The sequence below is a fragment of the Lepidochelys olivacea genome (assembly GCF_965140295.1).
Source record: "Lepidochelys olivacea isolate rLepOli2 genome assembly, chromosome: 1".
Classification (NCBI taxonomy): domain Eukaryota; kingdom Metazoa; phylum Chordata; order Testudines; family Cheloniidae; genus Lepidochelys; species Lepidochelys olivacea.
The window spans coordinates 157,844,661-157,862,277 of record NC_140411.1 but is presented as its reverse complement, the minus strand read 5'-3'; positions in this window follow the sequence as shown (position 1 = coordinate 157,862,277).

Here is a 17,617-nt window from a genome sequence, read left to right as displayed (position 1 = left end):
TAGGAGTCCAAATGGCCTTCATGAAGTTGATAATCTGGGGGTGGAAGTGAACTCACAATGCCACAGAGACTGGAAGATAGGAAGCAGGTTTTCTTCCTGGAACATGTATTGTCACAGAGCTAACTGCACCTCTATCCCTTTTCTGCTCTCTGAGTACACCCTCCCAGGCATTAGGCTTTTAACCTGTTCTGGAGTGAAATTTTTATTTCTCCCACTCTTAGGCCAGGATTGGGAGAGGCTGTTGTGCCCAAACTGTTTATAACCAAATAGGCCTGACCAGATTCAGTTGTTTGCATGATCCTCTCATCAGGAGTCCGTGATCAGCAGTGTTTTTAAAACAAGTGTATTTATTACCAAATGAAACAAAGATTATAGGAAATTATTTCAAAACAAAGAAACAGCCTATATACGTAATTAGATTCATTTAATCTTATGCTTCACTGCAAACTAAGTTAGATGGGCTTTCCTCTTAAGTTACAGGAAAAGAATAGTCAGGTTACATACTTTTAGGAATCCCAGCAGCTCTTGAGACTGAAGGCTGGTCTAAACCAGTGGTTCTCAACCAGGGGTACATGTACCCCTGGCAGTACGCAGAGGTCTTTCGGGGGTACATCAGCTCATCTAAGATATTTGCCTAGTTTCACAACAGGCTACATTAAAAGCACTAGTGAAGTCAGTACAAACTAAAATTTCGTACAATGACTTGTTTATATACTATACACTGAAATGTAGATACAATATTTATATTGCAGTTGATTTATTTTATAATTATATGGTAAAAATAAGAAAGTAAGCAATTTTTCAGTAATAGTGTGCTGTGACACTTCTTTATTTTTATATTTATTTTGTAAGCAAGTAGTTTTTAAGTGAGGTGAAACTTGGGGGTACGCAAAACAAATCAGGCTCATGAAAGGGGTACAGTAGTGTGGAAAGGTTGAGAGCTACTGGTCTAAACTACAAAGGTAGGTTGTCTTAACTACATTGCTCAGGGCTGGGAAAAATGTAATACCCTGTGGAATGTAATTAAGCTGTCGTAAGCCCTGGTGTAGACCCTGGTAAGTTGATGGAAGAATTCTTCTGTCTAGGTACAGCCTCTCAGAAAGGTGGATTTAATACAGTGACGGTGCCGCCGTAGTGTTTCTAGTGTAGACATACCCTGAGTCCGTTTTCTCTCTTTCAGGGAAGTTAGGTTTTTCTAACCAACCTCCCCCTCATGACACAAACTGTCCACTCTCCCTATGTGACTTTGGCCCCTGGTTACCAGTCAACTTTGTTACAGTGTCTAGATTTTAAGTCTCTTTTTGCCCCAGTGTAGGTAGCTCCATTGAATGGCAGTTAGTCACTCAGTTCTTAATGACTTGCCATCACTGATCTTCTGACAGTGGAGGAAACTATATGTTCCCATCTGACGTTCCAGTCCTCCATCTCAAAAATCCAGTATATAAACCAAATAAGGGGGCGTTATAGATTCATATTCGTTATCAAGCATCCCTGTGTTCATCACAGGCATCAACCCATTCATTACCCTGAATTTTAGTGGGATTGTGGGAGTGTCTTACGTGATCTGTAGCAGACCCTGTTGCTGTCTTGAGTTTCTCTTTCTTAGGTTTCTTAAAACAGCACTGAGCCACTTGTGAGTCAGATAACACCCCTTTTTGTAGTCTGGTTTATTAAAGTAACATTGCAGTTCAAATGTCAACTTAAATCAAAACAAATCTTCTCCACTGTACAATTCTGTCAGCCTCATGCTGGGTTTAACAGTTCTTTCCAAATCCCAGGTTCTGCTGCCCGGTGCTGTCTCAAGCCTCTTCCCTCGTAAGGCTTCTGCTACTGCTCCTCATGCAGGTCACTCCAGCCAGGCCTTTTCATCTGATCCCCCTTTGGGTCTTCTGTGGGTCTGTCTCCTCTTTCTCACTGATGGAACAGACTCCCTCTTATAGGAAGTCCTGACAGTAGGCTATTCTAATCACCTGACCCACCACAAACCTAAATCTATCATCTGGGTCTAGGTAACTAAGCACATGTGGGCCAGCCCACCCTGTAACCCTGATTATCCACTGTGTCCCCAAATCCCAGTGAGAATGGCAGGGGTTGGTGGCGTCACTACAGGAGGCTTTGATATGTCCAACAAGAGTTTGACTGTTCAGGCAGATCTGCCCAACAAGAAACTGGGGAGGATCTGGCACAGGCAAACCAAATTCTCTTTTTCACGCTGCATGGTTTGGATTATGGTTCTCTGTGGTGTTAATAAAATTGCATCTTAAGCTATTTTGAACAATTAAGACATCTATATAATCAATCACATTGGTCAGAAAGGTGGGGGAAATTGTAAAAATGGTCAGGTTCCCCTCTCAGATTTCAGAGTTTTGGGAATAGCAATCAACTTTGACCGTCTGGGATCTTAACGTGGGGCTGATTCTACAATCATCTTTATGGGTTTGACTCCAAGCCAAAGGATAATAGCGCTGTATCAGAAAGACTTGTCACAGAGAGCTTTTTATAAAAGGGAAGCTGTTCAGTCCCTGTATCAGTTTTTTGTTAGATGAACTATTTCTGGGACAAGATGGGTAATACAAAGCTATGTATTACAAACTCTTAACTTTTGGAGTGTTAAGCCCACATCAAGATAAAAAGTGCATATTGGTGTTGGGTTATGCTATCGTGTCACTCTGAGGGTAAAGTGTATATTGGGGGTTTCTCATTAAAATCCTATTTAGAAAGCCTTTTAGATTGAATGTTGGAATGTGGTTTTTCCAAGCGACCTAAAATTATTCCACTAAATAAAAGACCAATTTAATTAAATCCTGTCCAAAAGATCGGATGAAGTAGCCATGCAAAGGGAGGCCACTAGAGGGCTGATCATGGAGAGACGCATACCAACAGAATTCCAGCCCCATTCTCCATATTTCAACTTAAAATATGAAAATGCAAACAAGACTTTAACTTGAAACTATGCTTGAAATGTCTAGTTTTCCTTAGTGAAAACTTTCCAAAAAAGAAAAGAAAAAAACTGACTCCAACACAGGAAGTCCTAGACTTCAATGAAGGCATGTGTGTGTTTGTTTTTTCGCTGAACACATACAAGCCAGTCATGCGGTTGCAGAAGAAGCTGCTGAAAATTTTACTACAAAGACCTCTCCAAGCACTCAAATGCTGCTTGCAGAAATCTGTGCTGAAAATCTAAAGACAACAAGAATTACTGCAGTCTTTTAAAACTTTACTCTAAAAACTAAAAACTATTACTGCAAGAATTGTGGTGCGATTGAGGTGAGAAGATCTTCTCTCTGAAGGGTTTTAAGGCCTCTGCTAGCTTTTGAATATTTTCATAACAAAACAGAAGACCTTTCTTTTCAGGATATTTATTAACACCCTTAATTCCTTTCCTCATTTACTGGTCTCTCTTTTGTTTGTTTTAATTTTCAGCTGTAGAGATGAGTGTGTCTCACTTTAAATTTGGATATGAAGCCCTTTCCTCTACCCCTTTCTCCTCCTCTGTCTCCCCCCCCCAATTTGAGTATGAAATCATCTTCCCTCTTAAGTCACAAATCTAATCACAATAATGCCAAAACAACATTCTACCGAACTATGAAAGAGGTTGAATACTGAACTCTGGGTAATGAATCTTGGAAATAATAAAATATGTGGGGCAAGTTTCTGAGCAATTGAGGATGGTGGCTGTTTGGTTTGTTAAAATTTTTCATATGAGCTGCATATTTCACTTGCAGTCCCCATTTAGTCTGGGAAAAAGGAGAAAGAGTATTCTCATTTGTTCTGGTAATGTAACTATATACTAGCAACAACTTATTTTGGAAAGAAATATTAGATTAATTTATAAAAGGAGATCAGTATGTAGGAAGATGCTGAGTCAACGTCTCCCTTGGTTAAAATGTTCATATGGTTCCCTCTTAAGTGATAAAAGAAATGCTCAAGGTATTACATTTATTGCACTGCAGTTTGTTTTTTGATAATCTAATTAGTCCAGGTAAAATAATAGTTAAGGATTTTAATGATGTAACACAAAGTTTGAGATTTACAATGCAGTGCAGAGGATTTAACCATACATCTTGTATTAAGGGAAAATTTGTGGCTATATTCCCTCTATTGCTTTGAAAAGCTCAAACTGTGTTAGAATTTATGGCTAGATTGGTTGTGAAACTATATGTCTGTATGATTAGAGGGGAAGAGGCAGTAGGAAAGACATAAAGAAATATGAGACTTTGCCACAAAAAAGACTAACAGGAAGAACAGGGTGTAGAAAAGAGACTGATATATATATAGACAATTAGTATAGAAACCATAAATGCAAAAATCAAGGAGTAACCACTCAAGATGTTGGAGAGGTCTACACTAGACAATTCTGCTAACATACCTGAGTCAGGAGTGGGAAGAGACTTGATCCCTGACCGACAGCTGTGATCACAAAAGCCCTTAGTGTAGCCGCAGCTTTACCACCAAAGTGGTTCTTTTTCAGCATAGCTTGTTTTGCTTTGGGGGTGGGGCAGCGCTTTTACTATACCGGTACAGTGTACAGCTTTGCCAGTATACCTGTGTCCACACTAACAATGCTTTCTCACTGTAGTATACCAGTTTTCCTGTACTGCTAAAGTGCTGTTAGTGTATACGGAACCTTAGTCTCCAATTCAGGGAAGGTACTTAAGCATGTACCTAACTTTAAATACTTGATTAGTCCAGTTGAAATCAACCAGAACACCAGCCTCAGGGACTGAGAGAAAGGAAGACACACACTCCCGTGCTGTCAATAGTTCCTCTAATGGCTCCCAGGCAGCGCGGAGGAGAAAAGGAGGTAGTAGCCAGACTGAAATGCACAGGGAGCAGAGTAAAGGAAATGTGGCAATCAAGAACAAGGTATGAGGGGGCAGGGGAAAAGAGAAGACAGGCTGGGAGAGACGTGCTGGGGGCAAGGGGAGAAGGAGCAGAAGAATCTCTAACCGCTAGCACTTACTCCCCTCCAGAACCCTAATTGGAACCCAAGATTTCCTGAATCTCATCATTCTTCTGCTATCAGCAAATAGCTGTGAAGCGCACTGGCAAATTATGTCTCCCATCCCCTTTTAGTGCTTGTCCACATAGAAGATGATGACCTGCTATTTCTAGTGGTTGCTCTGTTAACTCAAATAGCAGAGGCCTGTGTAATGAATCTAAAGATTTCAACTCTCTGATGACCCACATGGGCACACAATTAAACATTGACAAATTTTATAAGTGCTTGTATACAAATACAATAAATCGAAATACTAAGATGGGGGAACGTGAGTACCTGTTATTAAATGAGAATATTTATATAATAGGCATCACAGAAACCTGGTGAATTGATGGTTATCGATGGGACATGGTAATACCACGGTACAAAATATATAGGAATGAAAGAATAGGTCCCCATTGGTTGGGGGGTGGTCACTATAGGTGAAAACATAGACTCAAATACAGTATAAATATAGTAAAAAGCTTAAATGAATCAAACTGTACCACAGAATGTCTGTGGATAGACATTCATGCCTGAATAACAAGAGTATAGCAGTAGGAATATACTACCAACCACTTGACCAGGATGGTGATGGTTATTGTGAAATGCTTAGGGAGATTAGAGATACTACAAAAACAGAAAACCCAGTAATAATGGGAGATTTAAGCTATCCCTATACTGACTAGGAACATATAACTTCATTATGGAATGCAGAGATACAATTTCTAGACACCATAAATGACTGCCTGGAGCAACTAGTCCTGGAACCCACAAGGGAAGAGGCAGTTCTTGACTTAGTCCTAAATGGTGCACAGGATTTTGTTTAAGAGATGTAGCTGAACAACTCTGTAATAGTCACTATAATATAATTAAATTTAACATCCTGGGGGGCGGGGGAGGAAATACTAAAGAAAACTACCACAGTTGCATTTAACTTCAAAAAGGGAAACTACACAAAAAATGAGGAGGCTAGTTAAATGGAAATTAAAGGAACAGTCGCAAGAGTGAAATGCCTATAAGTTGCATGGACTCTTTTTAAAATAGAGGTTCAAACAATTTGTATATCTCCAATAAAAAAAAACAAAACAGTAAGAGGACCTAAAAAACACCACCGTAACTAAACAACAGAGTAAAAGAGGTGGTTAGAGACAAAAAGGCATCCTTTAAAAATTGGAAGTCCGATCCTGCTGAGGAAAATCTAAAGGAGTATAAACTCTGACCGGTCAAGTGTAAAAGTATAATTAGACAGGCCAAGAAATAATTTGAAGAGCAGCTAGCAAAAGAGACAAAAACTAACAGCAAAATTGTAAGTACATCAGAAGCAGGAAGCCTGCCAAAAAATCAGTGGGGCCATGGATGATGGCGGTGCTAAAGAAGCACACCAAGGAAGACAAGACCATTGCAGAGCAGCTAAATGAATTCTTTGCATCAATCTTCACTGCAGAGTATGTGAGGGAGATTCCCACACCTGAGCCATTCTTTTTAGATGACAAATTTGAGGAACTGCCCCAGATTGAGGTGTCAGTAGAGGAGGTTTTGGAATAAATCAATAAAATAAACATTAAGTAATCAGGACCGGATGGTATTCTTGCAGGGGGTTTGAAGTAGCTGAAATATGAAATTGCAGAAATAACAATTGTGGTATTGGTATATAACCTGTTACTTAAATCATCCTCTGTACTAGATAACAGGTGGATAGCTAATGTGATACCAATTTTGAAAAAAAGGCTCAAGATGCAATCCTGAGAGTACAAGCCTAACTTCACTAATAGGCAAACTGGTTGAAACTATAGTGAAGAACAGAATTATCAGACATATAGATAAACACAATATGTTGGGGATGAGTCAACACAGCTATTGTAATGGGAAATCATGTCTCACCAATCTATTAAAATTCTTTGAGGGTGTCAGCAAACGTGGACAAAGGTGGTTCAGTGGATACAGTGTTTTTGGCTTTTCAGAAAGCTTTTGAAAACGTCCCTCACCAAAGGCTCTTAAGCACACTAAGCAGTCATAAGATAAGAAGAAAGGTCCTATCGTGGATCATTAACTGGGTAAATAGAAGGGTCCCCCAAAGATCTGTACTGGAACCGGAGCTGATCAGCATATTCATAAACGATCTGGAAAAAGTGGTAAACAGTGACGTGGCAAAGTTTGCAGACACCACAAAATTACAGTCCAAAGCTGAATGCAAAAAGTTACAAAGGGATTTCACAAATCTGGATGACAGGGCAAGAAAATGACAAGTAAAATTAAGTGTTGATAAATGCAAAGTAATGCACATTGGGAAACATATTCCCTACTATACATATAAAATGATTGGGTCTAAATTAGCAGTTACCACTCAAGGCAGAGCTCTTAGAGTCATTGTGGATAGTTCTCTGAAAACATCTGCTCAATGCACAGCAGCAGTCAAAAAAGCTAACAATGTTAGGAGCCATTAGGAAAGGAATAGATAATATGACAGAAAACATCTTAGTGCCATTATATAAATCCATGGTACGCCCACATTTTGAATACTCCGTGCAGTTCTGTTGCCCCATCTCAAAAATGAGATATTGGAATTGGAAAGAGTAGAACAGGAAAAAGAGAAGGCAACAAAATAGATTGTATGGAACAGCTTTCATATGAGGAGAGATTAAAAAGACTGGAATAGGTCAGCTTGGAAAAGAGATGACTTACGGGAGATATGATGGAGGGCTATAAAATCATGACTGGTGTGGAGAAAGTGAATAAGCTAGTGTTATTTACCCTTTCACATAACACAAGAACCAGGGTTCACCCAATGAAATTCTTAGGCAGCAGATTTAAAACAGACATAAGGAAGTCAACTTGTGGAGCTTGTTGCCAGGGGATGTTGTGAAGGCCAAAAATATAACTGGGTTAAAAAAAGAATTAGATAAGTTCATGGAGGATAGGTCCATCAATGGCTATTAGCCATGATAGTCAGAGATGCAACAAATGCTCTGTGTTCCCCTAAACCTCTGATTGTTACAAGCAGGGGAATGGACAATAGGGGCTGGATCACTTGATAACTTGCCCTGTTCTGTTCAATTTATCTGAAGTATCTGACACCGACTATTATTGGAATACAGGATGCTGAGCTAGATGGACCATTGGCCTGACCCAGTATGGCCGTTCTTGTGTTAATATGATTCCACATGATGGAATTTCTGGTTTTTCTGTTCGATTTTTTAAAAGAATCTAGGAAATCACACACACAAAAACTATGTTAAAAGAATATTTAAGTTGCGTAGTCAAGGATTGAAAAGTTAAGAAATGTCAGAATTAAGGTTTCCTTTACAACATTAATTTGGCCCCTTTGGATGCATGTATTATGATACTGTCATTGCAAGATCACAGATCTTTTTTCTCCAGGAAGCCTGCCTGAACTGGATGGATGGAACTGAGGAAATGAGTCAGGATTAACTAGTAAAGGAATCTGTTGCCTGTAGGACCCTTACCTCACTTGTTGCAAAAGTTGGAAGGTGTGTAGTGAAATGAGGCAGGAGATTTCAGGAAGAAGAAGACTCTCATGGTTCAGGTATTTGATGCTGCCCTGGAGAATTGGATTGTATGCCACCCTATGCTATTGAGTTCCTGTGTAGTACTGGACAAGTCACTTAAACCAAAATTTAACCATTGATAACTGTAGTCTTCATTTTCTGGGTGCCCAGTTTGAGACACCTGAGGCTATGAGGAAATTAGAGCAGGGTTTGGGCAATGTGCAGTAATTCATTGTGTGACCCCACACCTTATAAAGATAAAAAGGAATACTGAATAACTACCCATTCAGCGAACACAGGCCTTCCTGTTCATTGAGTGATGCAGAAAAAACGGAAAGTGATCATTTAATTAAACATTATGCATACACACAAGGGGGGCCGAATTAATGTTGCATGGGCAACTTGCGTTCTGCCCTTTGCTAACTTTTGAGTGTTTGACTTCGTAACCGTAATATTCTTTTACCATAATTACTTAAAATTTTGTATATGTATGTGTGTATGTGCATATTTTTAAAATGTTGATATTTTCTAACACGAAGCACACTTAAGTAAAGAATTGACAGATTTCAAGGAGGGTGGATCATTTTCAGTAGAAGTGTTAATGTATGGGCCTTCTCTCTCTTGGTTTAGTTTTTAAATACAATTAAAGGCTCCAGTTCAGAAAAGCATTTAGCAAGGCACTTAACTGCGTGCTTGAATTGGTGCAAGAATTGATAAACATGTATATTGTATGATGGTACATGCTAATACAAACAATATATTCACAGTGTCTAATATTTATCTTCTAAACATGGACAGGTCATGTTGCTTCTGGGATTTATTTTTATAAGTTGCAGAGTTACAGTATCCATGTTTATTAGTAAGAGGCTTTTAACCTCTATTTTGCAAGGTAATTTAGAACATTCCTCCCATATTATTAGAAAATTTAAAGAAATTGTATAAATAAATTATAAAATATAAATCCAGTAGATTTATTCTGAGAGCACATTCCCCTCATTCTCCAAGGTTTACAATGTACATCACTGAGCTCACTCGAGGACTATCTGTTTTTCATTCCCAAGACATTAACACTTTATTCCATCTCGGTGATTATTGGATCAGTTACTCTTGCGGTACAGGCTTCAGTTATAGCTGAGCAGAAAAGTGAAGAGTTCTAAGATATTTCAGAAAAAATATAAAGGAAAAAGTAAACTCTATGAATAGACTAATGTTGATACAGTAGGTTGTCCCCAATTTATGGGGAAGTGCTTAAATAAAATCTAAGGGATGACCATCATAGGATCGTCACATTTAAGAAAAGCTTCAGACTCTTTACCACTTAGAAAAATATATACAATATAAAGACAGGTGAATATTCCTTACATATTGGCAATTAGCCTCTGAAAAAGCAGGGAAAATCTTAAATTTTATTAAAGAAAAAACATATGTATGAGGTATGAGAGAGAGAGAGAGAGAGAGAACTTTGTTCTTGGCAACTCAAGAAATAATAAACTTCATAATTAATGATCTATTGGATAAATAAGGCAAATTACAGATACACACAACATTAATAAAATGTTCACCATTTTGTTATAGTATTGGTAGAATTTGATTTTTATTTTTTATAATTTTGATGGACAATATAGATGTTTGGTTTTAAGTATTTTTTATTTGCATCTATTTAAATTTTCACAGTTGTGGGAAATTATGGGGTGTATCAGATAATAGAGGGGGGTCAGACAATAATTATTTAATGACTAGATATTGACAATCAAAAGGTTAAAGCTTTATATCTGTTAAAATACAAATTTGTCAACATCACGTCAAAATATGCAAAGTAAATATCCTTAAATTAAACTCAAATTCTCATGCAGCATTTTTCTTACTTTGCCTATCTATAAATTTAGATGATTATTGATGGCAATATTATTTTTGTTGGGCTGTGTGTGTGTGCGTGTGTATGTGGTGAAATGGATGTTTACTGACATTTACTGATTAAAAATCTAATCCTTCCAAGCCTAGTTATATTTGTCTGAATCTCAAATATCCATAACAGGAATCAAATACTTAGGTATGTTGAATTTACTTATCCTTACACTGGAAGAGAAATTGGAGCTAAATTTTTTTTAACTCCTTCAGAAGTTTCTCAAGCTATATTTCATCATGGCTCAAGGAAAGCACCTGGCCCAATTAATTTTACATTAAAATTTTATACTCACCTTATAAGTATGGGTATGAGATTTTTGGACTGAAAGACCTAAAATACATAACTGAAAAATAAAACTCTTCTCAACAGCTCAGTTCAGCTGCCCTCCTGACATTCTTTTGCTTTCTTAAACCAAATAAAGAACCAACAACATCCAGTACTACTTTGGTGAATTAAAATGATAAAACTTGTCTCTCTCACCAACAGAAGTTGGCCCAATAAAAGATATTACTTAATCCACCTTCAATCTAAAACCTTCCAAAAAATTTCACTTTTATGGCATGAGAAAATATTAACTAAATGTTCATGTTCAAGATGAGAGAGCTGTTATGGCAGGGAGGGTTTATCAGACAATAGTCCAACAGGTCTCATTTGTGGTTTATTCTGCTGAGTCATCTGAAGCCCATACCTTCAGAAGGCTTTTGATAGGGTGGAATGCAGTCTCCTTATAAAACTAAATAAAAACACAAATGTGTATGTTGCTTATTTTTTTCAGTTGGATTCAATCAATATATAAGAAACTTGTAGCTAGAATTTAACAAATGTATTGCCCTGTTTCAGTTGGGTAGAAAGAATAAGCACAGTTGTCCACTTTCCTCCTTATTATTTATGATCTTTGTTGTGCAAAGGATTCTAACTTGAAATCATGCAATAATATTGAGTATATTAATTGATGGAGCGCAACACCATATTTTTTGGTATGCCAGTGATGTCCTGTTCCACTTCATCTGTTATAATATCTGAACTTTTATCAGTCTGAAGGATTATCAAGACAAAATTAACATGGGCATAAAAAGAATCGTTCTTCTTTGAACGGTGATGACAAAGCCATAGAAAACAATTTAAATTTTCATATTTTCTTTAAGAGACTTAGGTGTGAGTATTGCTTATAAAACTGAGTTATATGCCTTTGTCAGGCAAAAAGTAAAAAGGACTTTAAAAATGGAACAACTTCCCTAATCCTTGTTGGGTAAAAGTAATGTTAAATGTTAAAATGTACTGTCATGCTTCCTTTTTCTGATCCAAGTAATCTACAGTACTTAATTTGTTTAGCTCCTTTTTCAAAAACATTCATTGTTTATGGCTCCAGAGAAAGTAAATACATGATGATGACCAGAATGAGATTATAATTCATACAAAGAAGTTGGTATTATGCTATGGGATTTTCATACCCATTAGGAGTCGAGCTTGTTCCACTGTATGATAGGCCTAATTCAGAATCTTCAGGATATAAAAACCTAGTTGACTGAAAGTTGTGGAATAATTTTAAAATAGATAGGTGCATAGATTTGGAAGGTGCCCATAACACCATATGTGCTGAGGCACTTTAAAAAACACACTGGGCATGCAAGAATAATTTCCTGAAATCCCTTTGTGGGAAAACTCTTTAATAATAACGGGGATTTTTAAATGGTATTTTAGGTTCTGAGAGATGGAAGGTAGATGACATTGATTTTATAATTTAAATAAGTTTAAAAGCCTTTCAGCAGCTAAAGACCCAACTTTGTCTTCTTGCTATAAGTTTTTACTAGTACCTACATATACAATATTGGACCACTTCAATCTTTTGACATAGGGCTGTTTCCCCCCATTTTCTTTGAATATATCACCCTTAGTTAACAGGACAGAATACTTTCTTCAGGGCACTGCCTGTCTCTTGTGTTTATACAGCACATAGCACAGTGTGACCCATCCTGCCTGGGTTGTTCAGGCATTGCCATAGCACAAAGAATAGTAATAGATTAAGCACTACACAAACTTATTGGTAGACCTGGGGTAAAACCCTGGCTCTGTTATATCAATGGTGAAAATCCCATTTGCTTCAGTAGGGCCAGAATTTCACTCAGAGAAGCAATAATAGACTTTGAACCTAAGCAAAATGTCAAAGGTTAATTTATTTAGTATGAGCTACATTTATTTAACATATTCTCCAAACCCACTGACCAGCTGTCCCAGCCTAGGTTCACTTACAAGCATGAGGGAAATTAGTGTGGGAATCTGCTCAATATCTTAGATGTCTATTCACAAATGCAAGGAGTATGGGAATAAACAGGAAGAACTCAAAGTACTAGAACATAAGCTAAATTATGACTTAACTGGCATGACAGGGAGTTGTTGGGATAGATGCTTCATCACCTCCTGTTCCTGATTTGGGGATCTGTGATAGACCTACCATAACATCACCACTATTTTTCACTTTATTTATCTTTACCCACAGACATTCACCTGGTCTGCCTCTTGACTCCTCTGTACCTCAGAACAAATGCATATATTCTTGATGTATAATGCAACACCTCCTCCCTTTTCCTCCTGCCTGTCCTTCCTGAATAAGCTATACCCCTCTGTACAAATATTCTAGTCATTTTCTTTGACAATTTTATGTATTGTATTGCAGCAGAAGTCAGAAAAGGTCATTATAGTACTGTAGGGATTTCAGAAGCTTAATGGTGCAGCATCAACAAAGGGTTGGTTTTACAAATTGAGATGTTATAAGACTCTTTAAAAGGTAGGAATCCTTGACTAGATACAATTATGGACTAGATTATATGGGCTTTTCCTTTCATTGTACTCCCTCTGGGCCTCATCCTGCAAAGAATTATACATGTGAGTAGTCTAACTTTACCCATGTAAGTAGACATATTAAATCATATATATAAGTCCTATATACATAGCCCCAGTCCTTCAAATACTTAAGCATGTGCTTGAAGTTTGACTTAATGGGACTTCCTGCATGCTTAAAGTCAAAGCACATGCATATTTGCAGACTCAAAACTTACCGGTATGTTTGTAAAGCTGAAGTCCTGTTAGGTGTAGCAGGGATCTGCGATACTCCTTGTAGGTTGACTTCAGTAAAAACATATTAGCCGTACAATGTGAACCAAATGTTTAGATGTAGGTTTGGTAATAATGAAAGGATGTAAACACTGAACTACAGATTTTACTAGTTACCTAGGGAGACTTGGATGCACTACTCTGTAGCAAATGAGAGATACAGGTTGGATGCTGATATTTCAGATGTCAGGCTATCACAGACTAATTTTATAATTTAAATGCTTAAATTATTTATTCAGAATATATACCATATTATTAGTCTTGTATGAAAGTATGAAGCTGAGTAGTTGTTTTGCTAAGAGTTGCCAAGAAGAGGTTGATAGTTTGGAACAAGGATATCTGTGGTTGCTATGTGCAAAAACCTAGAACAAGCCAGTGGGAAATAATATCAGGGTGGGAAAGTATTGCTATGGTAACCAAGTATTTTATTTTAAAGGAGAGATGGATAACACAACAAGGATCAGTGAGACTTGGGTAGGAAAGTATTTTACACAAAATGGAGAAGACTAAAAGACAGCAATTGTGTTGTGCTCTTAACTGCATTCTGTTTGTTAGTCTCCAGCTAAGAGAAATTTCTGTAAAGTAGGAACAATTTATGCTGAAGCAATATTACAAAATATCTTTTGCTTTTATTTTTTTAAACAGGAATGCTAGAACAGATTTCCTCCCCCCCCCTTTTTTTTACTCTATTTTTATTTATAGAAAGAGGAAGATTTTCTTTTAATTTGTGGATATGTGTGAAGAGTTCCCTTTTTCAAAAATGAGTAAAATTATACTCAAATAATTTAACTTGGGTAATTATTAATTTTTAAAATATCTTTTAACTAGAAATACAACAAATTGTAATTAGAAATTCAGCAAATTGTGACTATTAAACCGTATGCCAGATCTGTGCATTTAAATTATATTGTAAGTGTGAAGTGTAAGTCTCATTTGTAAATCAGCTTTTTACAAATAGCTGAATAATAATAATAGTTGTCTCAGAGGGCCCGATTCTGATCTCCCCATGACTGATTTGACCTTGAAAATCAGAGGTGCAAAGTCATAAAAGCTCAGCTCCGTTCAGCCGCAGATCGGAATTGGCATTCAAATTTCCTTTGCTGTTGGGGTAACTTCTCCTCCTCTCACTGACTTGATGGAAACAGGGACTGAGCTAGGCCTCCAGGCCGAATGGGCTGATCAGTACTCTACTTACCTTCTCTAATCAGCTGAATCCCAGCCAGCTACTGAGCAAAGGCAACAAGAGGAATCTGCATCTGGGAAAGTGTTGGAATAGGGATTGAGCAGTGGCCATTTACTGGGCAGTAGGAGAGGAGAGCCAGTGAGGAAATGTAAAGGCAGTATTCCTGGACCAAGAGAGAGGCAGATGCAACAGAGAAATGCCTTATTTTTCTTGTGTTCATTTTTCTGCCAGCACTTCAGTCCCAATGCGCTGGTAAGCTGCATGGTTTGACTGTACTGTAGTCCATGAAGTAACTAGATTCTAGCTGATGGAATTCCATTCTTTAGACAATGTTTTGAGTTACATAGCCCTGTTAGAGATGGGGCTGGTAGCTCTGCCTAAATGTAAGGCTGGCTGACACTTCCCATTATAAGACCCTCTTTTCAATTGCTTAAACTTTGCCAAACTTTAACCACACAGGCTGAAATTTTTCATGCCATGTGTCTGCCTCAGTTGTTTTCCCTGCCCCATCTCCTGGAAAAAACCCAGGTAAAATGATTCATCCATTTCAGAGAAAAAGATTAGGGAAAAATATGTTTTGCCAAGGTTAAAAAAATTTGCAACCATTTTGTTAAGAAACTCTAGCAACCTCATGCATTGGACCAAGGACTTGAAACTTGTTAGGAAGGTTGTGCTTGTGTCAGGGATGTGCCTTTTGCCATCCCTGTGAAAAATCACCCAAATTTGGCCTAGTTATAAGCCTTCAAAAATTGCAACTTGAACTTGCTCAGTAGAGGCTTGTTAGAGTTTGTCAGCTAAATTCTTCAAGGCTTGCATCTGCAGTGAGCATTCCCCAGGCCACGGCTATAGGGGCTGAGCAGGACTTTCACAACAATTAGTGCTCCTGTCTGCTGAAGGTCATTTGTGGTGCTGAGCACAGGAACCGAGAGTAGGGAGCCTGGCATCCAGGCAGCATGAAGGAGGAAGCTGCCTGACCTTGAATATAAAGGTGACAGGATGAAGAATCTTGGAGGGGAGTGGAGGAGGCTGAAGGGGTGATAGTGTTAGTAGACTGGGACTAGGAGTTGCCAGAGGGGGACAGAGGGACGGGGGGAAAAACTGAAATTGGCTAGACAAGGGCACTGAGACTGGGACAAGGAGCCTAAGATAAGAAATCTGTGGAGGGAGTCTGGGAACTGGGCAGTGGGGAAGACTTGGAACCCCAAGAGGGAACCTGGGACTGTCTGTGCAGGGAGACTGGGACTGGGATGGGAGGCCTGAGGGGGTGGAGACTGGGACAAGTAGCTGTGGGATAGTGAGGAACTGGAGTGGGGGAATACAGAACTGTGACAGTGACAGGCTGAAGGGGATGGGGCAAAGGGGGTCTGGCTTGTTGAAAATAGGGGCTAAAAGGTCTGTGATGACTAAAACATACTACTCTCCAGAACCTTGAATGGAACCCAAGATTCCTAAATTTTCTCTATTCCTCTGCTGTCGGCACATATTTGGCAAAATTGTTCTCCTCTAGTGCTGGTCCACTGGGAGGATGATAACCTACAGTTGCTATCAGTTACTCTGTTAGCTCAAGTAGCAGATATCTGTGCAGTGGGTCTAAAGGTCCTTGCTCTGCTGATGACTTATGTAGGTGTCAGTATGGTTCCACATGATGGAATATTTATTTTCAGTTTGCTTTTAAAAACCTAGGAAATTAAACACTCAAAATCTACATTAAAAGAACATTATTAAGGTTGTAAAATGAAGTATTCAGAAGTTAAAAAACTGCAGATTTCAGGTTGCCTGTGACATGTTAATTCACCCCACTTTTACATATACATTATGATATAGTATTTAATTACATGATCACACAGTACTTTTTCCACAGGATGCCTGCCTCATTCAGTGAATAGGATGGACCTACATTGGGGATGAATCAGGTATGTGTAGCAAGCAAGGCTGCAGTCTGTAGGACTCCTGTTTGTTGTTGATGTTGGAAGGTGTCTAGTGAATGAGGAAGGGGATTGCAGAAAAGAAAGGATGATCTCATGGTTAAGATGGCTGTAGGATGCCCTGGAGAACTGGATTTTATCCCAGACTCTGCGACAGTATTCCTATATGGTGCTAGTCAAGTCACTTAAATCAGGATTTTCACATGCTGTCATTAATTGTATATTCTGCTTTTTCTGGGTGACAAAGTCTGATTTATAAAAGTGCTGACCACTCACAGTTGCACCTAAGTGAATGGGATCTGTACTTGAAACATATAAACTACTATAGAATGCTAAATATTCTGAAAATCAGATCCTAGGTGTCTCATATTAAATACCCAAAATTAGTGGATACTTCTGGCCTTAATCTGTCTGTCTGTCAGTTCCACATCTGTAAAATGGGGATAAATCCTTCACCCCCAATCTCATTCATTAACATTGGTAAAGCACTCAGAATAGGGAAGAGCACCATAGAAAGCCTGTGAGGAAATAATTCTGTCTTCAGAACTGAGTTTGAAAAGTGTGCAGTAACTGAGGCACGGGGCCATCCAAGGATTAAAAAAAAAATTGAATAGGGGCTGAATAAGTGAGCACTACCCATCTTGCACACTGAAAGAGGTGGGGGTCCTGTGGAAAAAATAATTTGTGATTGTATAATTAAATACTGTATCATAATTAATTCACACAAGGGCCAAATTAAGGTTGCACTGGTGTCAAGGTTCCTTCCCCACTCTGAATTCTAGGGTACAGATGTGGGGACCTGCATGAAAAACCCCCTAAGCTTATTTTTACCAGCTTAGGTTAAAACTTCCCCAAGGTACAAACTATTTTACCTTTTGCCCTTGGACTTTATTGCTGCCACCACCAAGCGTCTAACAAATATATAACAGGGAAAGAGCATGCTTGGAAACATCTTTCCCCCCCAAAATCCTCCCCAAAGCCTGCACCCGCTTTCCTGGGGAA